Consider the following 21,605-nt stretch of genomic DNA (forward strand, 5'->3'; position numbering starts at 1 on the left):
TTCCGATTACTGGATAAAAATGTTGGGATGTTGGACAATGGACACCACCTCCTCTGGTTCTGTTTTCTGTGGGACATGATCAATAGATATGTTCTGAAGACATCTATCATGCCAAGCCTGGAAAGCCTACTTTGTGGATACCAGCACATCTTATGTGTGAGCTAGGTTCTAAACTGCTCTGGATTTAGGTAATTCTGGGCATGCCTATGAATAAACATTTAGGGAACTTTACTAATAGAAATGTAGAGGCCTAGAACCTTAGGTACCTTGCAGCAACCACAGAACGTAGGTCCTAAGAACTTGAATTTTAGACTTAGGTGCCTACAATGACAATTACACACTTAGGTATCTGTGTGGATCCAGCTTGTACTCTTGTGTAGGAACTTAGGCATTAACACTCAACATTGTCATGCCTAAATTTGAAGTTCTTGGCTCCAGAAGAGGAATTCACAAAATCAAGGCACGTACCCTCATACTACCAAGACAGTCCCTTTACAGTGGGGATGGTTACATGCTGAGGAATGTGATTTACAATAACAAACATCCTGTAGATGGGTAGGCCAAAGCCAGTTAATAAACATCAAAGAACTAAGTGTACCTGAAATACTTTTTCTCTTCGGAACTTAGAAATTTACCTGAAGTTTAAATTAGATGCCTAGATAAGACTTCCTTCACTGAGATGCCTGAATTGTCCCTTTGGATATGAGCAATAGGCTCATACTTTTCTATTAAATGTTAAAAAAATCGGGTGATGGTGGGGCTGCTGCATGACAGCTTACCCTTTAGGATACTCATCCAGGAAGTTGTAGGCCTGGAATCTATGATCTCCTCAACCTGGGGGGAATTCAACACCGCCATCATTCATGCCCAGGAGAGTGCCCCAAGCACCAGTCTAATTTAAGAGTTGGCTGGATCCGCTATTCACCTGTTTAAATTGTACCACTGTTTATTCCAGAATGCAAAATTCAAGTGACCAGAGAGCATGAGCAAACAGAAGAATGACAACAGCTTAGTGGTGAATGTATTAACACAGGGAAGAGAGAGCACTGGCTTCTGATTTCTGTCCCAAATAATCTTATGTCCTTTATCTTTAATGCAAAAAATATACACAGTCCCGATCATGGATCAGGAAGAAGGTGTTTTCCTCACAGTCAAGTGCCTCTATCACTGGACTACAGCCATGCTTATTTTCTATTCATTTCCAGGAATCATGCGTTGCTTTCTGCACATCAGCCTATGATGGTTAGGGCACTCATTTGGGAGACAGGAGATGTTGGTTTGAACTTCATCAGACTGAGGAGGGCATTGAACATAAGTCCTTCACATACTGAGTGTTCCCTTGAACTACCAGGAAAAAAATAGGCCATTTTACCAGGCCATTTTTTCAATGGAAGTGGTCATGTCTTTTGTGCTTTATTCTGTTAGAGTGTATTACTCTTGCTCAGAACATGCCTATCTGTTTATAGGTAGTCCTCAGGGGACTTTGGGTCAGGGATGGCTAGTTTGTGGATCCCAAGTGGATATAAGTAGGAGATAGGTAAACAAGATACACGGTAGCAACATTTTTAGTTTTACTTGATTGGTGAAAACTTAGGCATCTCTGGCCTTTCAACACTTGCTGGAAGTTTTGTAAAACACTGACATGGAATGAAATAGGTGCAACTTAGGAGGAATGTAGGCTGATTATTGTGTTATATGGTCCTTAGCGACTACAGATGAGATTCAGAATTTAACCATATTTACCTGAATCCAAAATTATTTCTAATTTAAGATGAGTTCCCAATAAGTAGGCTCTATGAATGGAAAATGTATAGAATGAAATGCATAGAATGAATGTGCAGAATGAATTTAAGATGACCCTCCAATAATTAGATTCTATACATGGAAAATGATAACATTATAATTTTTTATAATTTTCCATGTATAGAGCCTAATTATTGGAGGGTCATCTTAAACTCATCCATCTACTAGTGCAGTGGGAAAGTCAGTGGTAGGGGGCAAGCAGTGGCAGGTAGGAGCAAGCAAGGGGGTAATAAAGTGACCTGTCCCCCCCAACACTTGCTTCTCCCACTCCATGCCTGTGCCCCTCCACAGTTCCTGCCCCTCTCCACCCCTGTTCCTGCTTCCTGCAATGACTGAGGCCCCTGGTGCCTGCCACCCTCCACCACTTCCACCCCCACCCCGCCTGCTGCTTAACCTCAGTCATGGCTTCAGCTCTGCCTTCAGCCCCACTGTGGCCTGGAACACAGAGCAGCTAAGCAGGGGCCAGAGTTTTAGTATCTCCAGTCCTTGCCCAGCCAGGCAGTGGCGGCGGCGGCAGCAGCAGCAGCAGGAGTGCTGGCCCCAGCCCCAAGCCAGAGCTGGGTCTAGAGCTGCTGCCACTTCCACTGCTGCTGTGTGATCAAGTGGGAGGTCAGGGCCAACATGTACTCTGAGCCCTAGACCATAGCGGGGTCAAAGCCAGGGTTGGTGCCAGAGCCAAAGTCATGACTGAGCATAAATGGTGTCACGAGGAGGGGCAGAGGCTGTGGTTCTGACTCTTATCCATACCTTAATCCCATGTTGGGTCTGAAGCCAAAGCTGCAGCAGCTGTCTGCCCCCTGCTTTATACTCCAATCCAAGATAAGAGGCTTCCCTTCCCTCATGGCTGAAAAAACTCAGATTTTAGTAAGCACAGTAATGGGTGAGAACAAGTAATGGGGGAGGACAAGTCTTATACCTTCAAGCATGTTTCCATCACAAATACTGTTTTGTAATAATGTTAGTAAAATTTAGTACTGACATATATGCATAACATCCCTCTAAAGTTGTACTCATAGAGCTGAAAGCATGCCTGGTTCAATAGCTTTTCCTTGTTTGCTTGGCTTGCATATCATTCAAATTTTTCAGTTTTCCAGTTTTTAGAATATAACGTTAACATAGTTACTTTGTTTTAGATTGAAGGTCACTTATTGATTCTATGTTACATTACAAATCACTTATTTTGTTCACTCATTTTTGGTGGATATATTATTTTCCACATTTTACTTTTAGGATCTTTATTTTATTTTAATTTTGAAGTCAGCAAATCAATACACTTTTATAAATCTTGTAAGCATAAAAAGGAAGACTCTAAAAAGGCTTAAAGGTTCAGCATGGAGAGTACAAAAACTTACATACATGCAATTTTTTGAGAAACACATTTCTAATTCAGTCAAAGAAGATATTCCCCCCTCTTCTCCAGGTTAAATAATCATCCTACTTGTTTGATTGTTACAGACCAGCAAAATGGCTACCTATTTGAATACAACTGAAATCCTTTTCATGGATTTCACAATAGGCCTCTAAGTCCTAGAAAGGTTTTCTTCAGGGCATTCTTTCAAAGAATGTACCCAGAAGTATTCTAAAACAGAAAAAGATGTTCTACAAGAGAAAAATGATTCATGTCTTAAAAAGAAACATTCTTTGATTTAAGGAGTGAGTTAGAACTGCTAGATGCTGTCAAAAACCATCTAAAAGTTTTAAAAGATGGAATACAGTAGTACAAAAAAATCCTTCTGCTTAAGTACCACCCGTGTCTTATAAAGGATTTAGTAACACATTTCACCATGTTTCAGTCTAAACAGAGTCTTGAACAAAACTATAATGGCTCTTTAGCTACGTTTTAGGAGGAACTTAATAAATCATGTTTCCCAGAGTGCACAAAATTGGGCCAGGTCAGGTAAGAGCGTTCGTTACACCTAGCCTGATTCTTTGAGTGAAAGAGTCAGATCCTCCAATACATTGCTTTACTCTCATGACCCAACCACTTATCTTTAATAGGGCTGCTCATATGAATAGGACAAGCTAGATTTGGGACACTTTCTAAAGACATCAAAATACTTTTATTGAGAGTTGGAGCTTTTTCCTTGAATTAAACAGGTTTTCTGGCTCATCAGAAATCCCACATCTTTGGTGAATTAAGTCTTGAGATTTTTCAGAATCATGTGAATTGGATCATGGCTAAGGTGATACAGAATTGTAGTGATTACCAAATTTTTTTTATGGTAAGCAAGCACTTTTAAAAGGGTTTTCAATCCTGAGGGGTTTGGACTATGCTCCTATGGAAGATTTAATTTCACCTGCAGCAGTTATCCTTACAAATGCATTGACAAGCACTTAACTTTATTTCAGGACTTATGAATTATTCCTTATGAATTCCCCAGATAAATAAGCAGTCATGCTGCTTGGCTGTTACCAGCTTGCAAAGGAAAAGTAGTAAAGTTTTTAATGGCACCTACTGCAATGGACCAAAATATAAAACAATCTGATTGCTGCTCCTGTGCTGTGTCAGGCAAAAGCTATTACATTAACTCTATTGCTAGTTCATGACATTCCTGAAGCCCTATTTTCATAGTTTCATAGTTTCATAGTAGCTAGGGTCAGGAGGAACCTGAACAGATCATCTAGCCTGATCCCCTGCCACAGGCAGGAATGAATGCTGGGTTCATTTTCCAAATGTAGAAGATGCATTTATCCTACAGGAGTCACTAAAATGTCCTTGTATCATACAGTGGGAGAACTAGAAGGCAGAATTTGAGATAGGAAATATTGTACATAAATTGTAAGTGAATAATGGGAACCTCCATCTTGAGTTGATGGACAGCTCACCATGCTCAGGGAAGGAAGCTGGAATACTTGTTCAGAACTGGAACTTTGATCTGTGTTTTTTGGCTCTCAGGCCATGTCCTCATGAGTGTTTGCAGCAGCACAAATAGTAGGCACAAAGGTGTGCTGCTAGTTTGTGCCCCAGTGCATGCCCCTGACCCAGCACTTGGCAGTGGCACACATTATCCCACTGCTCCATGTGCTGCAGCAGGGTTAGCTGGGGCACAGGGTACCTCAATAGGTGGACTAGCCAGCAGGCAGCCCCCACACTGAGGCACCCTGTGCCTCATCCAGCAGCCAGGGAGTGGCACATAGAGACAGGGGAGCAGGCAGCCCAGGGCTGCTTGCTCCCCAACTCTGTATGCTGCAGAGCCCCTGTGCTGAAGCATACTTTGCCCCAGTAAGCCACCCCCTGGCTGGCTGGGCTGCAGTGTGCCTTGAGATGGCCCTGGGTTGGCGGCTGCCATCTCCATGTGGCTCAGCATAGGGGCTCCAATGTGGACCCCATACTGAGGCACGCAAAGCCCCTGTGCTGAGGCACCTTGCACCCCAGGGCTCAGTGTGCCTCAAGACAGGGGAGCAGGCAGAGCCTATGTGCTAAGGCACATGGAGACAGGGAAGCTAGCAGCCCTGGGCTGGAGCCCTATTTCCTCAAGGCACACTCCACACTAGTCAAGTGGAGAGCAGCTGGCTGGGTGCAGGGTGCCTCAGCATGGAGACTCCATGCCACACAGAGAAGGGAAGCAGACAACCCTGGGTTACCTGCTCCCCTGTCTCTGTGTTTGTCCCAATGCATGCCGCTTTGGCGTACCTTGCACTGCTTTTTTTCTTTAGGGTTTTTTTCACTACTGGGATTTCCCAGTAGCAAATTTTGTCCTGGTACTAAAAATTAGCAGCACTAGGCATGGATTAATGTGCAAGGGGTGTGGTTTGTGGTGCCACAAAGAGGTTTGTGGCACCACAAACCACATGTACCTGTACATCTGGATCTGACCTCAGAGTTGATTTTCAAAAGCAGGGCAAGTGAAAAGCAGCAGAACACAGATCAAAACTTCCTTTCTCTTTCTTCCTGCTTAGCCATTCCTGCAAATCAGTCCATCATATGGGGAATCCCACTCTCCCTGATCTTATTTACTAGAAGAGCTAATAACCCTGCTTCTCTCCCAAGGGAGAGATGCTTTAGAGGAATAATTTATCTATGATATAGGCTTTCTATTTACGGTGTCTTTGTTTACAAATTACTTGTCTAACTTACTTTTTAGTGGGAAAATTCTTTCTGGCAAGTTTCCTGAATGAGCACTCTTTACTCTGAGGTCCGTTAGGAAGAAAAAGGACTAGAAGAAACTGTATTTCTTCTTCAATAAAAGGGTAGGTATCTGCTAGTTGTTTAACACTTAAAATTTAAGCCCTTCTGAAATGACAATTAAAATTTAAGCCCTTCTGAAATGACAGACTGACTTTTACTATTTAAAAACTTCATAGCTTTTTGGTCAAACAGTCCATGGACCTATGCTCTAGAATTGGATTACTGAAATCCAGTAAACAAAATTTTACCTTTTTCCATTTAATATTTTCTGTTACAAAATGGTAACCAAAATTTGAAGATTTTTGGTACTCTTAAAAATGCCTCTGTTTTAGGTGGCAAAGATATTTTCTGGTATCTTTTATTTGGACCAACTGTATAGTTGAGAGAGATGTTGGACAATTTTCTGAGTATCCAGTACTCTTCTCTCAGACATTTCCTAGACCATCCTGGCTACAACAGCATTCAAACTCTATATTTTAGGTTTCTCATGCCCCCCAAAATAATTGAGAACCCCCTTGTCCAGGTCACTTCAAATTATGTAGAGACCTTGGCTTCCATTCCTGAACAAACCTACCAAATGTTTAGGTTGATATTTTCTTATGAATTTTGGAAGGGAGGCAGTGGTGGGCTTATTAAGAGAATCTAAGTTGCAGCTCTAATGTGGGTTGGCTACTGGCATTCCAAAATGATCTGGCAATTTCTAAGATGTTGGCTAAGTTGTGTAATCATTTGATTTTTGAGTGTTGTTGTATGACTAGTCTTTGGGATAAATGTGATGTGTGCCCATCACATTTGTGCTGTTAGTTATGTGGAGAACTGAGACCTCTTTTAGCATGAATTTTTGCTTTATTTATTATGTTTAAATAATAATAGTACTGAACTGATAAACCTCTATGATTGTATGAACAACTAAAACTCCATTTTGTGCTTGTTCTGTCCTTGACATGAGTAGATGAACTTTGTATGCCCTGTGTACATGAGTGTCTGTGAGAGAGGGTGAATAGTGAAAGAATGGTAACTATTTGCATAAAAACAGAAGATTTAACTGATTGTATAAGCAACAAGGTGTTGATGTACAAGTTACCAGACAGTAAACTAATTAAGCTAATTAATGGATGGCTGAAGAACTCGTCTGCAATCAAGTTCAAAGAAGATAGTGAGAAGAAGGAATTCTGCATATCTTGCCTGCCATTTGAACTACACAAAGCTTCAAGGACATAATGCTTCAAAGCAAAGATACCAACTACACAATGACTGGAATGACCTCATCGAAGATACACTAGAATGACCTAAAGACTGAGCGTGGAAAAACCCCAATGCTGAATAAAGACTTGAAATCCCTATAAAAGTGGGATGCAGACAAGCCAAGATGGGGAATCCACTCTTTGCAACCTCATGGAGCACAGGCATGCGTGCCTGTATACCCCCGCTCATATCCTCCATAAGCCTTAACCCGGACATCCAGTGCTATTATTGAGTAACATCTGCTGGTAACTATAACATCTTACTGGAGTGGTTTTGTCTGTATGTCTGTCTATCTCTGTTTGTATGTATGCTTGTGTATGTTTGTTTGTCTGACTGTCCAAGCTTATGTATCTGCTTCATGTAACCAATAAACATGGCATTTTGTGTTATCCCCCTTTTTAAGGTCTCGCTCTTAATTTGAGCTATTGGCAATTTTAAGTAACACCCTGACCATGTTTATACCTTGACACACATAAAAGACAGATTTTTCTTATACAAAATGATAAATGAGAAAAGAATACACTGAATATGTAGACGCTAGAGAGAAGTTATTTGGGAGAAGGAGTACCCCCTCATGTAATTTCATGATCAGAGTTTAACTTAAAATCTTAAGGTCTTAGATGAAATATTTAGAAAGCTCTATGTTTTAATATCTGTATTTTGAAAGATACATACAAGCATTCTTTGATTCTCCTTTCCTGTGTTTTGCCAATTTTATATATAAGCATTTATATCTCAAAGGAGAGAAAGAAAAAAACTTCCAAAACAACAAGCTAACAGAGGAAAAGATATTCATGAAACATTTTACATAACCAGAAGGGACATAAGCAAGGAAAATTCAGTATTAAGGCTCCTATTCTAGTCTTCATTTATACTGTTGTTCCTCTAATTGCAAAGATCTCCCAATAGTATGTGATATTAGAGCAATGATTTGGGTTAATTGCAGAGTTTAAAAGATGGTAATATGGAAAAATTAACATGTATCACTGTGTAATTCCAGTCATTTTCCATGCCAGTCCTATGTAATCACTGCATTGTTAATGAAAAATAATGTAGGCTTTTTACAGTGGCCATTATGAGTGAGATTTCCAAAAGGTTTTTAGGGAATTAGACACTCGGATCCTATTGCTATTACATGGGAGTTGGACTCCTGATGTACCTGGGCCTCAAGTTATGCACTGTTTGGTTAGATATTAAAATATAAAATTTGCTTGGTTACGGGAATAATAGTGTGGGACTGGAAGCTCAATCTTGGAAGGTACTGAGCAGTGAAATCATAAGTCAAGTACAGACATTACACTTTTAAAGGTATAAGTGTTTGAAAACAAGTGCATACTTATAAACTCATAACAGAACAGAAGTTCATCAAGTACATTGATGGAATCACCCAAGTGTACATGATGTTTAATCTAAGAAACAATGACATTTTCTATCTGGAACATTTGCCTTTTTGCTCACTTACCAAACTTAGTACTTTGGGGAGAAGCTAACTTAATTGTGCTCTGTGCTTGGCCTTGCTTATGGAACCTGACCTTTCAGGCTTAAGCCATTCAGAGTAGGAAACTTACCTTTTTATTTGTGTAACCCTGTTACTAGTGTACTGGTATGCCAACCTCTCTGTGGAGCTTATTTACATACCAATGTACTTGTTATGCAAGATTGGGTTACATGGGCTGTCTCTCTTATCTGCATATCCCCAATTAGTAGGGTGACCACACATCCAAGATTGGCTGGAACAGGCCTGGATTTTGGAGGCTGGTCACAGCTAGCTGATGAAAATTAAAACTAGTGTCCCAGGTACAGGGCACAGAGGCAGAAAATTACCCACTACAAGTAATTGTTACTTCACAAGTGATGATAATACCTGTGAAGTAAAACAAAACAATGTGTCATTAACAGGCCATTGACTCCCTGCAGCTTGCAGCAATGCAGGGGTGGGGCCAATGTCCTAGATTTCACATTGTCCCATATGGTCATCCTACCCATTGTATGCATGGGTGAGGGGATAAAAAAACTTTTGTACTTGTGTTCACTATTATAGGTAATATATTTAAACACTTTTAACATTTTGAATAAGCAGCCAAGGAAGTTAGTTTTAGAAGACAGGGCCAGTTCACCTAAACCTATAACATTTCTAAAGAGGCTGCTATTGTAAAGTTGAGTAATGAAGCTGAGGAGTCAGGCTCACAGTGACTTATATGGGAGTCTAAGGTGAAGGGACATTCAGCTTAGGAATCACTAGGGTGGTGGAAAGACTCCAGGCTGAAGCTTTCCTAGGGGGATGGTGTTGTGTCTTGCTATCCACCTAGAGAGGGTGGCATGCCAGTGATGTATAAATCCCTTTAGTGGGCTCAGTCTGAACCTGTTATCCACTGGGTCTTAAAGGCTGCCTGTAGACATGCTCATTTGCATTCTAATTAGAATGTATTGGAGCAGACTCAATCAAGTCAGTCAACGACCCTTGTTGCTGTCATCTGGGGCGCAGCTAGAAATGATAATTTTCACTTCATCTGGCCACAGAAAGCAATTTAAAGCTGTGACCAAACACAAGCACACAGCTGCAGACAGCTTCAAAAATGGTTGACCAGGTGAAAATCTGAACCCTCATTGCATGATGGGTCAGATGAAGACATTTCAAAGCAAAGCATTTTCTGTAACTCTATCTGTGCTGCCTGCCCAGCCTGTTGCCATTTTCAGAATGGGAGAGGGGAAAGGGATCCGAAGGAGTTTGGCCTGGGGGTTTTCAGCCCCTGCTGGAGAGGGGGGTGGGTGTACTGGAGTCCCTCCCCTGCATTTCTCTTTCCCAAAGAAACCTTTTTCTGTCATTTCTTGTGTCTTTTCTACTGTTCTCTCCTTGAATAGGACCCAGGGCTTGAGGTTGAGACAGAGACAGAGAGAAAGGTTTTGGCAGGTGGCAGAGTATGACTTGCCTCAGGATCATGACTCAGGAACTTGGAAGGGGGGGCGGGGGCTCCAATAAACCCACCCCACTCTCCAGCACTAGCTGGGAAACCCCTAGAATTAGTTTCCTCTGCTCCCATTCCCCCCTCCCATTCTGTATAGGGACAGGCTGGGAGAGAGAAAGGGCTGTTGCTAGGGGAAACCATGTGCAGGCTCCCAGCAAGCAGCTAGATTCCCCTTCCCCCTGGAGCTAACAGTGAACTTCTGTTTTTTCCAAGGAATCTTTGTAACTCAGAATGCTTCCTGCAAAGCGTTCTCAGTTACAGCAGGAAGCTGCACTTCTGTCTGTACCACTTGTGCCTAGTAAAATCTTTACATTTGTACTATTAAACCTTGGCATATTTTATAAATTACAAAAGAAATGAAGTGATAATGCATAGTGTTCTAATCAAACAAATAGATTATTTCTTTATAATAATATCAAGGATGCATATTTACTCATTACACAACCCATATTTTGCCTGAGAAGTTCCCCCTTTACTCCATTTCCTTCACATCTCTCCTCCCCTGAAATCTATAAATTAGAAATTATGCAGCTGGCAAATTTACTTTGTGCTTTGTCTGCTTTCTTTTTAATAATTGAACTTCTGCATTGTCAGAGGCTATCTTATACTATGTTTACATAAAGCTGTTCCTTGTTGTGGCTCCATATACTCTATGTGATATGAAAGAAGTGGCAGATGTGAACACTGATAGAACAAGAAAGTATGAGATGGAGACAATTCCCCAAACTAGTTGCTAAACACTGCATGCATTCAATGATATACATGCAGAAATTATGAGCTTGACATGTTTGGTCAAGGTGAAAACATTTGCAAATTCATCTGAACAGCGAAGGCCAAGGGATACTGTCGTGAGTTTGTATCCTGTTGGGTTGGCTGCAATTGCTAGTGACAATATCAGCCTCCACCTCAGAGGCCCTTGAAGTTATTTAGCAGCAACAGCAAAAAACAAACAAACCAACAAAAAACCAAAAAAACCAAAAAAAACCCCAACCAGCCTGGAGATGACCTGGTAGTAACAATAGAAAATGCCTTGAAATAGAAAAAGGGGGCTATTCCTTTCCTTGTGAGTTCACCCCATTACATGAAAAATGATACAGGGCTTAATGATATGGGTTCAAACAGCTATTTTACAAATATAATTAATCAAAAAATACCCTACTCTGGCAGAGAGTTTTCTGTTAGTGAAAATGCTTATTAGGTATGTATTAAAAGTCTTACTTAATACGATACAGGTGCTAGAATCTGGTCCACAGATTCCAGCATAAGGATGACAATCCTAAAAACAGTTGTTATTCTATATATTTACCTATGTAGTTAAGTCAAGCATACATATACTTTGAATTCTTTCCAAACAAAATGAACCCAAAAAATCGGAGATATGGCACTGGATAGGCACTTGGAAAATCATGTGATAAGCAACAGCCCTGTCCCCCAGGAGGATTCAATAAATACTATAACCTGCTTTTTGTAAATTTCTCCTTGCCTTGCCTTCAACCCCAATACATCCAGCAGACCTATGCCAATTGCTGCCTGCTCAGCATTTACTATGTTGAAATGGGTAAACTCCCCTATCGAGGTATTGCCCTCCTCTCCTTTGCTGGGAAGATCCTTGCTTGAATTCTGCTGAACTGACTTCTCCCTCTTGCTGAGCAAATCCTTCCCAAGTCTCAATGTAGCTTCAGACCATCAAAAAGCACCATGGATATGACTTTTGCAGCCTGGAAAATCCAGGAAAATGCCAAGAACACCACCAGGAACTGTATACGGCCTTTACTGATTTGAACAAAGCCTTTGAATCTGTTAAACATGAGGCTCTGTGGAAAATCTTATCAAAGTTCGGCTGCTTAGGAAAACTTATCACCATCCTAAGACTCTTTCATGATCAGATGACTGCCTCCATTCTACGCAGTTGCTCTGCTATGGAGCCCTTTGCCTTTCAAATTGGCATTAAGCAGGTCCGTGTGATTGCACCAATCCTGTTTTCCATATTTCTTGTGGTCATCAAGATGCTCATCCATAGCTGTCTGTCAGATAGCATTGGTATTGAGTTCAGGATAATGGGAACCTTTTCAATCTTTTCCGCCTCTGTGCCACAACCGAAGTTACAATGGCCTTGATAGAACTTCATTATGCCAATGATTGTGCTGTTTTTGCACATATGCTGGAGGATCTACAAATGGCCCTTAATTGTTTCTCTCAAGCAGACCAGTGCCTGGGAGTGCCCTTAACATCAGAAAAACAAAGCGTGTTTTACCAGCCGGCTCCAGGCCAATTAATTCCCCTGAAAAAGATCCTTAATGATGGGCAGGAGCTGGAGTATGTTGAACACTTTGCATACCTTAGCAACCACTCAAAGAGGGCTAACATTGATGAGAAGATCCAGTACAGGATCTGATGTGCCAGCTCTGCTTTCAGGAGACTGTATCATCATGTGTCCGTGATCATGACATCAGGACTCAAACAGAGCTCCTTTTATATAAGGCTGTAGTAACTTCAACTCTTGTCTATGACTCTGAAACTTGAGTGACCTAAAGGAACCACCTGAAAAGCCTGGAATGCCTTCACTAGCCTTGGCATAAAGTGGGATGATCATCACACAAATGCCAGTGTCCTCACTGATGCAAACACCATCAGCATGGAAACATTAATTATTCAACATCAGCTGTGGTGCACAGCATATTATGTGTTCATGCCTCATGTATGCTTACCAAAACAACTATACTGTCAACTCAGCCAAAGACAAAGGACACACGGGGACCAGAGAAAACACTTCAAGGACAACCTCAAGGCAAATATTAAGTAGTGTGGCAGTGACACCACAAACTGGAAGAAACTAGCCCAGGATAGGGCTACAGGGTGACACTTTGTGAGAGAAGGTACATCTTATTTTGAAGAAAATCATCTTCCTCTGGAGGCAGAAAAATGACAGAAAAAGAGGGAAGGGAAACAAGACCAAGAAATCCATGGTTCAGCCTTTACTTTAACCATCACCTGTGGCATCTGCCAGAGAATCTGGGGCTCTAGGACTGGACTTCTTATACATCACCAGATTAATCTACAATGCTTTACCTGTGGGAGTGATCATCATCAACTGTAAGGGATTGCCAATAACAAAACTTAGTCAACGCACTACTGGGGAAAAATCTGCAACCTATAATCACACAAGTAATCCTCATGTATTTAGCCCCATTTAAGTCAATGGCACTACTTGTATGAGCATAGAATCATAGAAAATGAGGGTTGGAATGGACTTCAGGAAGTGATCTAGTCCAACCCCCTGCTCAAAGCAGTACCATACCCAACTAGATCATCCCAGCCAAGGCTTTGTCTGTCCGGGTCTTAAAAAGCGCCAAGGATAGAGAGTCCACAACCTACCTGGGTAACCTGTTCCAGTGTTTTACTACCCTTCTAATGAGAAAATTATTCCTAATATCTAACCTGAACTTCCATTGCTTCAACTTGAGACCACTGCTCCTTTTTCTGTTATCTGCCACCACTAAGAATAGTTTAGCTCCGTCCTCTTTGGAACCCCTCCTCAGGTAGTTGAAAGTTGCCATTAAATCCTCTTCTCTTCTCATCTCTACTCTGCTCTAAATAAGGGGGCCCAAAACTGAACACAATACTCCACATGTGACCTCACTAGTGTTGAATAGAGGAGAATAATCACATTTCTTGATCTGCTGGCAACATTCCTATCAGTGCAGCCCAGTATGCCATTAGCCTTCTTGGCAACAAGGGCACATTGCTGGCTCATATTCAGCTTATTGTCCACTGTAACCCCAAGGTTCTTTTCTACAGAGCTGCTGCCTAACCAGTCAGCCCCCAGCTGGTAGTGGTGTGTGGGATTGGTCCTTCCTAAGTGCAGGACATTGCACTTGTCCTTATTGAGCCTCATGAAATTTTTTTGGTCCATTCCTCCAATTTGTCTAGGTCTCTGAATTCTAGCCCTACCTTCCAGAGTATCTACTACTCCCCCCAGCATGTGTCATCTACAGAGTTGCTGAGGGTGCACTCTATGCCATCTTCCAGGTTGTTGATGAAAACATTGAAAAAAACCAGCCATGGGACTGACCCATAGGGCACTCCTCTTGATACTGGCTGCCAACTAGACATCAAGCTATTGATTACTACCCTCTGAGCTTGATGCTTCAGGCAGCTTTCTATCCACCTTGTAGTCCATTCATCCAGCCTGAACTTCCTTATCTTTCCTGTGAGAATGTTATGGGAGATGGCATCAAATGCCTTGGTAAAATCAAGGTACACCAAATCCACCAGACTCTCTGCAACCACAGAACCAGTCATTAGGGCTGTGCGAAAGAGCACTATTCCATTTGGAATTCCATTTTGATGTTTTGATGGAACAGTGTTTCATTTCAAGCTTCATTTCATTTTGAAACCATTGTTCCATCTTGTTTCATCAAAACTGTTTTGCTGTTTTGATGCTGTTTTGAAGTATTGCCCATAGGCTATAATGGGGAAGCACAAAACTGCCTATAACTTTGTCATTTCTTTCCTGATTCAAATGTTACTTGCAGAGATGGTAACACCTTCTGAGGCCATGAAGCCTTCCAAGTTTCAAGGAAATAGGATAGGTGTAGTGGTTCCTGGGAAACTGGACCTCAAAGTCTTGAAAGCAAAACTCATGTTCTATGGCCATGTGTGTTAGTTAAGGCATAGTGGGGTGGAAACTGTAGGTAGCCCCTGCTGAGTCCATGAGGCCTGCTAAATTTCCAGGAGATAGGTGCAGGGGTTTCTGGGAAGCTGCACCTCCAGCTGCTGACAAGCAAAACTCATGACAAGCAAAACTCAAGTTAGATGTCCGGCAGGTTGTAGTGTCAGTATTTCACTGTCTATATCGAGTCCATGAGTTTCTGTACCTGCTACCTAGGAGGCTGTTGAAGTGAAGTTAATAGGCCTGGCTATGAAAAGTGGTTTGTAAATTCAAACAAGCACCAAACTTTGCTAACCTAACCTCATCACCAGACAACAGCTTTCTACAGCTCAAACCACAAAACCTGCTATCCCAGGGGCACAGGACCAGGAGAGGGGGAAACCACATTCACAGGCAAATCCCAGTTCAAAATAAAAAGAAAAGAAAACCCTGATGTACCTGTTGCAGGGACTGGGAGGAACAAGGAAACGCGCAGTGGGAAACCACCCCTGCCGTTCATTAGCCACACCTATATCCAGCTGGGACTGGGTGATGTCAGGAGGAGACGCCACCTGGCAGAGATAAAGAGTGGCTCCAAAGGCACTGAGGGGCTGCTGAGGACTGGAGGACCAGCGGGGCACCACCAGGCAGAAGGCGTCCAGCCACTGCAGCTGGCGGTGGCGGCAGCAGCAGTGGCGGCAGAAGCAGTGGAAGCGGCAGAGGATCCCTGAGCCAGGGAAAACCAGTGGGGATCAGAGATGCTGGCAGAGAGGCCAGCCAAGGCAGCAGCAGCAATTGCTGCAGCAGCGGCAGCTGCAGAGGATCGCTGAGCTGCGAACCAGTGGGGATTGAAGACACCGGCAGGAAGGCTGGCAGGGAGGCCGGCTGTGGTAGTCAGTAGAAGCGGCAGAAGCGGAGGGGAACTCCGAGCTGGAGAAGCCCTCTGGGAGTCAAAGGAGATGGCAGAGAGACCCACAGTGACCCCTGAGAGAGCCGGCGTGAGAGCCCTAATCATAGACAAGGAGACTGCAGCTCCCAAGTAGAGGCAGAGCTCAGAGAGAGAGATAGAGAGAGGGACCCCGGCTGGGGTGAAAGCACGGGTTCCAACCCAGAGGGTGCCCTAGCCTAAGGGTGTTGGGGGGGTTAAGGGTGTATGGAGCTCTCACTGTGGGTGCTCCGTTTCCATAAGTGTTCTCCCTCCCTTCTTTCCTTTCTGTCACACCTCACCAGTAGTCACAGTGGTGGCTTTGTTCATTTTGCTACATGCCAGGTGTTTCAGGGAAAAGGGGTTTAGGATCAAGGCATTAGGGCTCATCTATCTTGGTTCCCTTTGTGAGGTTAGATTAGCAGAGTCTTAGCACCAAGCGAGGGTGACTAGAACCCCATGAAAGGGGAGTGAAGGGCCGCGCAAGAGTTCACTGGGAGCTACCGCCAGCAGACACTGAAAGCTAAGGCACCAGAGAGGACAGGCTGGAAAGCTGTGGGTCTCCAGACCCTCCCACCGGAGTTCGACCAGGGCCCAGGGGGTCACCATTGAGAGGCAACACGGGGACCAGGGAAGACACCAGTGGGGGGTAGCCACAAAATAGACTGGAGGCCCGTCTCAAAAGGGTGGCACTTGGCCGGGGTATAGGGGAGGTTGGAGCCCTGTGAATGCCCACTGAGATACATGATGGCCCTGGAGGCATTCTCAAAGGAGACCCCTCCACTGAAGAACCATTCAAAGTCGTGGCACGCGAGTTAGGGGGTCTCCCTGAAGACAGCCGAGGTACCCTCTGGGGGCCGCACGTGGATCCCTGGCAAGCCAGATCAACTGCTCGGGTGAAGGCAGCAAGGGAGCGCATAATAGAGCGGAGGCGGGCACACCTGCCAATAATCTCCAGTACACCCACAAACTGCACACCAGAATCTATCCAAGACAAGAATGCCCAACTACTTGTGGGGGCACATTTCTCACAAAAAACCCCACTCTGTCTCCAGTCTCTCAGGGCTGATCCTAAAAGGGAATTTATAGACCACTTTTTACAGCCAGGTCTATGAACTTCACTTCATCAGCCTCCTAGCTAGCAAGTAGGAAATCATTCAAATCAATGTTAATAGTAGCCTTTGTTGTCTAATGCTCCTAAAATAGCTCAGTAACTGTCAGACCTCAAGACAGAAAGCAGGCCAGTTCAAACAATGCTGCCTTTTATGCTGTTTTTCCATCCCTCCCCCAGAGCACTGGGATTGGAAGGGACCTCAGGGAAGGATCACAGTCACTGGCCAGCTACACAGTCAATATGGGAGCAGACCTTCTCCCCTCTTCCTCCCTCTTTCTCCTTACTTTCTGTTTTCCTGCAGGCAAGCCCAGCTTGAGCTTCAAGACTCAAAACATTTTGAAATGTTTTGACTGCCCTTGTTTCATTTCAGGGCTGTTCCAAAGCCCTCCATTTCATTTCAATGTCAGTGTTTTTTTTTAGCTCAAAATGAGTCGAAACAGTGTCAAAATGAAACAGCTAGAGAAATTTCACACAGCCGTACCAGTCATCTCATCATAGAAGGAAATCAGGTTAGTCAGGCCTTTGGTGAATCCATGCTGAACTGTTCCTAATCACCTTCTTCTCCTCCAAGTGCTTAGAAATGGATTCCTTGAGGATCTGCTCCATGATTTTTCCATGAGACTGAGTTGAAGATGACTGGTCTGTAGCTCCCTAGATCCTCCTTTTTCCCTTTCTTAAATATGAATACTATGTTTGCCCTTTTCCAGTCATCTGGGGCCTCTTCTAAATTCCATGAGTTTTCAAAGATGATGACCAGTGGCTCTGCAATCACATCAGCCAACTACCTCAGCACTCTTGGAAGCATCCCGTCTGGCCCCATGGAGTTCTATATGTCCAGCATGGAGATTGCTGTCATAAATAAGCATCACAGAGTCCATTTTTCTGCTAAAGTTACAAAAAGATGTTCAGGTTTTCCCTTGTCTATAAATACTAGATGGATAGTTATGTATTAGCGGCAGGGCTAAGGGAATCTAAGGGATGGCCTTAGAATCTGCTTCTTTTGTCTGTTAGAATTTTTGGAACATTTGGATGTTTACCCCACTTCATACAATGTTTGCATTTTTAATCCATTTCACATATTCTAATAGTCATGCAAAGATCTTGTGCCCTACTTACTTTCTCTAACCTACCTCACCTTTGCAATTAAAAAAAAATTAGGGTGTGGACTGACTGACTGACTTTATGCACATATAGGGTGATTGGAAATAGTGCCGTAGTTAAATATGGTTTTGGTTTAGTTTTTCAATTAAAAATGCAGAGAGGTAGGTATTTAACTGTTCTGCCAGACACTGGACAGTAATAGTAAGAGCTAAATATTTTAGGGGTTTTAGACAAGTTTTCTACCTTGACTGGAGCCCCTACCCAAACTTCCATGCTCACCAAGAAATAGTAGACAACAATAAGAAATTCTTAACAGTCAGTAGTTCACCTCAAATAATGATTAACAGTTGATCACACAATCAATATGATCTGAGTCCTCTCCAGATTCTATATAGGGTGAACTTTGTAGTTACTGGGAGCCAGGGTATCTGTTGCTGCCAGCCTTTCCTACTGCTTCAACATCACTGTTTCAGTGCTACCATGTGCACTGTTTCAGTGCTACTCTGCCCTGCCTTCAGCCTGAAATTTAAGTGTGGAAAAGGAAGGGAGAGCACGATAGTTGCATCACAGGACAAAATTTTGTCTTTTGTGATGATACAAATGAAGAAAGGCTGCCTTTGTGGCTGAAGCCCCAGGGCCAAATTTGCTGGAAAATCTCCTGGAGCTTGAAGAGTGAGTATATATCCCAGAGTGGTAACTGCATCAACATGCATCTCATTTTGTTCTCTGCAAGCTCTGTTGCTTCAGGCTGCGAAGGAAACAGGGATGCATTACGGCCCTCCCAAATTCACATCCTCTGGCTCCATTTTAAAAGCTACCACCTTCTGCAGAGCTCACAAGACCCTATTTGCCAACAAAATCTTGACTGCTTTTTACAAAATGGTTTAAGATGTGGAAAACACCTTCTGCTTTCTCCCTTTCCTCTTTGTAGAAGTAGCTAGGTAAAACTGGTCCACAATGATTAACTCAGTTTTGGTGAGCATACAGATGGGTCCTTTATTCTGCTATCGGGTAGAAACTCCAGTATAGCACAGAGAGTAGACAGTGTACCTTAATTATTTTTAGAGGGAACATAGGAAAGAATTGCTGAACAGACCAGAAAGCCTTACAGATAACGGGACATAAATAAGGAGAGTGGCTCAAACAGCTATTTTAAAGATATCATCAATCAGAAACTATCCTACTCTGCTTGAGATTGTATTGTTGCCCGAATGTAAGTATTTAAATAAACAGAAGTTTTTGGGTCCTGTCTCCCCCCCTCCAACTCCCCAGCCGCCTTTCTCTAAAGCCTGTAGTGGAATTGTTATAATACTCTCTCATTGTGCATGGTTTGATGGAAAAAAAATATTCCAGGCCCTTAATTTGTACATGTAGAAGTTACAGCGTAGGAATCTTATATTGAAACACCTAATTCTCATAATGATTAACAATGAAATACATTGTTACTTATTTCCACTAAGTTTTTTTTTTTTCTTTCTCCTTTTCCTTTGCTTTGACAGTCACACTAAAACTCAAAGAACGAGATTCAGCGGGTTTGTAAGAAATAGATATTTTCCCCACTCTATGTAACTTTTCAAGATTCATTTCTCCTCTCGCTCCCCCCCCCCCCGTCCTCATAAAAAAGAAACAAAGTCTTTCAAGAGCCAAATAAACAACAGACTTCTGCTGAGAGGACTCGTCTTAGATAAGAGACAGTTTCCCAGTTTAGGGCCTTGCTTTTTCTGCTTCAGATCAGAATACTGAATATTATTCTCCCCCATTTAAAGTGAGGGTTTACCCACAAGGTGACTTGCTAGTTCCAATGTGCTCTGACATCATTCTCTCCTGTTTCAGCTATTCCACTTTGTATAAATAAGTATCCATTGGGCCACAGTAAGAGAGGCTGGCTCTTGCCAAGGATTTAGGAGACCAAATTTCGAGTCTTTAAGAAAGATTTTCATTATTTCAAATTAAACATCTCTGTAGTTTGGTATCTCCTCCACCAAAGATAGTCAGCCACTCTCCATTCCAGTTCCTTAGCATGCAGTCCAGTTTCTTGGTTTACTCTATTCCAGTCCACAGTCCCTCAGCTTTCTTAACACTGCTCTTGCACTTGTTGCTGCCAGTCTTCCCAAGAGCTTCACAGAACAACGTCCTAACTTAGGAGTCAGAGCCAGGCTAGCAACCTTATTTTAGGAAGTGGAGGTGGGTAGAACAAGACTGGGCAGACTTATAGCCTTAATGGACCATCCACCCAATGCTACCCAAACCCTTCGGTAAGGGAAGTACTTAATTACAAGCCTCAAACAAACTGAGGGAACAACATGCTAGAATACCTAATAGCTTAATGGCTTAGAAGTGCAACCAAGATATAGGACACAAAAGTTAAGGTTTGATCTATAAATGAAGCAGAAGCAGGGTTTGAGCCCATGTACTCATCCAGCTCTTGGGAACAATTTTTGCCATAAATTCCATCCTGGAATTCAGAAACCTGTGTTAATAAAAAAAAGTTTATCAACATTCTTATGAAAATTTTTCTTTTTAACCAATTGATATTTGTTATTAAAAAAAAAAAATCCATGGAAACAATCTTAATCACCCCTACTGCCCTGCAGAGTGATAGGAAATGCAGAAGGAATCCTCCTCTCATTTCCAGTTCTGTAAATATGGAGCTACTCTGTGGATATTAAAGTTATTTTACTCATGTAGAATGCATAGAAATAAGTAAAGAATCATGCCTAATGAATCTAACAATGCTATTGTCATTTGTACTACCAACAGTTAGAGAGAGGGACTTTCCTTGCATAAATGTGGCGTATTTTCCTTTCCATCCTAGTGTGAATTGGTTTCTATGTTACACTTTTATCTTTTGCAGATCAGTATGCACATTGCACCCATTTACACTCACTTAAGCTCAGTTAGATTCAAATATGGGGTTGCTATTTAAAGGGATATATACCATGTTGTTGCAAATGGGTGAGAGTCAGAATTGCTGGCAATATACCTAAGGTGGGATTCTCTTTCCCTGTGTGCATTTCTAGCCATGTAAGGGCCAAAATTGACATGTATATTCAAGTAATAATTTTATTTTCTGTGAAGCATGTGCATATATAGAATGATTGGGTGTAGCATGCTCTAGTAGCCATGCATATACATGTCTACATATCTGTGCTCATTTTCAATGTAGGCCTAAGTTTCAAACCAGGGAGCCAGAAACCAATGATTAGTAGCTGGTAGACTAAGCAGACTTGTTTAATTCTATTGCTAAGCAGTCAGACTCAGCACTGAGCAGTCACCCAGGGACATAGATGTCCCTGACTGAAACCAGATCGAATCTGGACCTACAACCCTCAGATTTCTCCACACAGGTTTGCTAATTAGCACGCTACAGGTCAGGCACTATCCAGTCAACTCTCTGAATCTCATTTTGAACCAGCTTCCCGGGAAGCCAAGAGAGAAAGATATGTGAGGCCTGAATAAGCTGAATGAGCTAGAGCAGTGTTTCTCAAACCATGGGCCCTGATCCAAAAGGGGATTGAGAGAATATATAAAAGGGTCACAAACAAACTTTAAAAATGGACCAATGAACTTAAAAAATGGATTCTCCTTTAAAGAAGAAAAATATGGGAAGCCATGGCTCTTCCCTTGCAGGCTTGCAGAGGTCCAGCCTGCGAAGGGCTGCTTGGGGCCGC

The sequence above is a fragment of the Alligator mississippiensis genome, chromosome 4 (assembly GCF_030867095.1).
Source record: "Alligator mississippiensis isolate rAllMis1 chromosome 4, rAllMis1, whole genome shotgun sequence".
NCBI classification, from domain to species: Eukaryota; Metazoa; Chordata; order Crocodylia; family Alligatoridae; genus Alligator; species Alligator mississippiensis.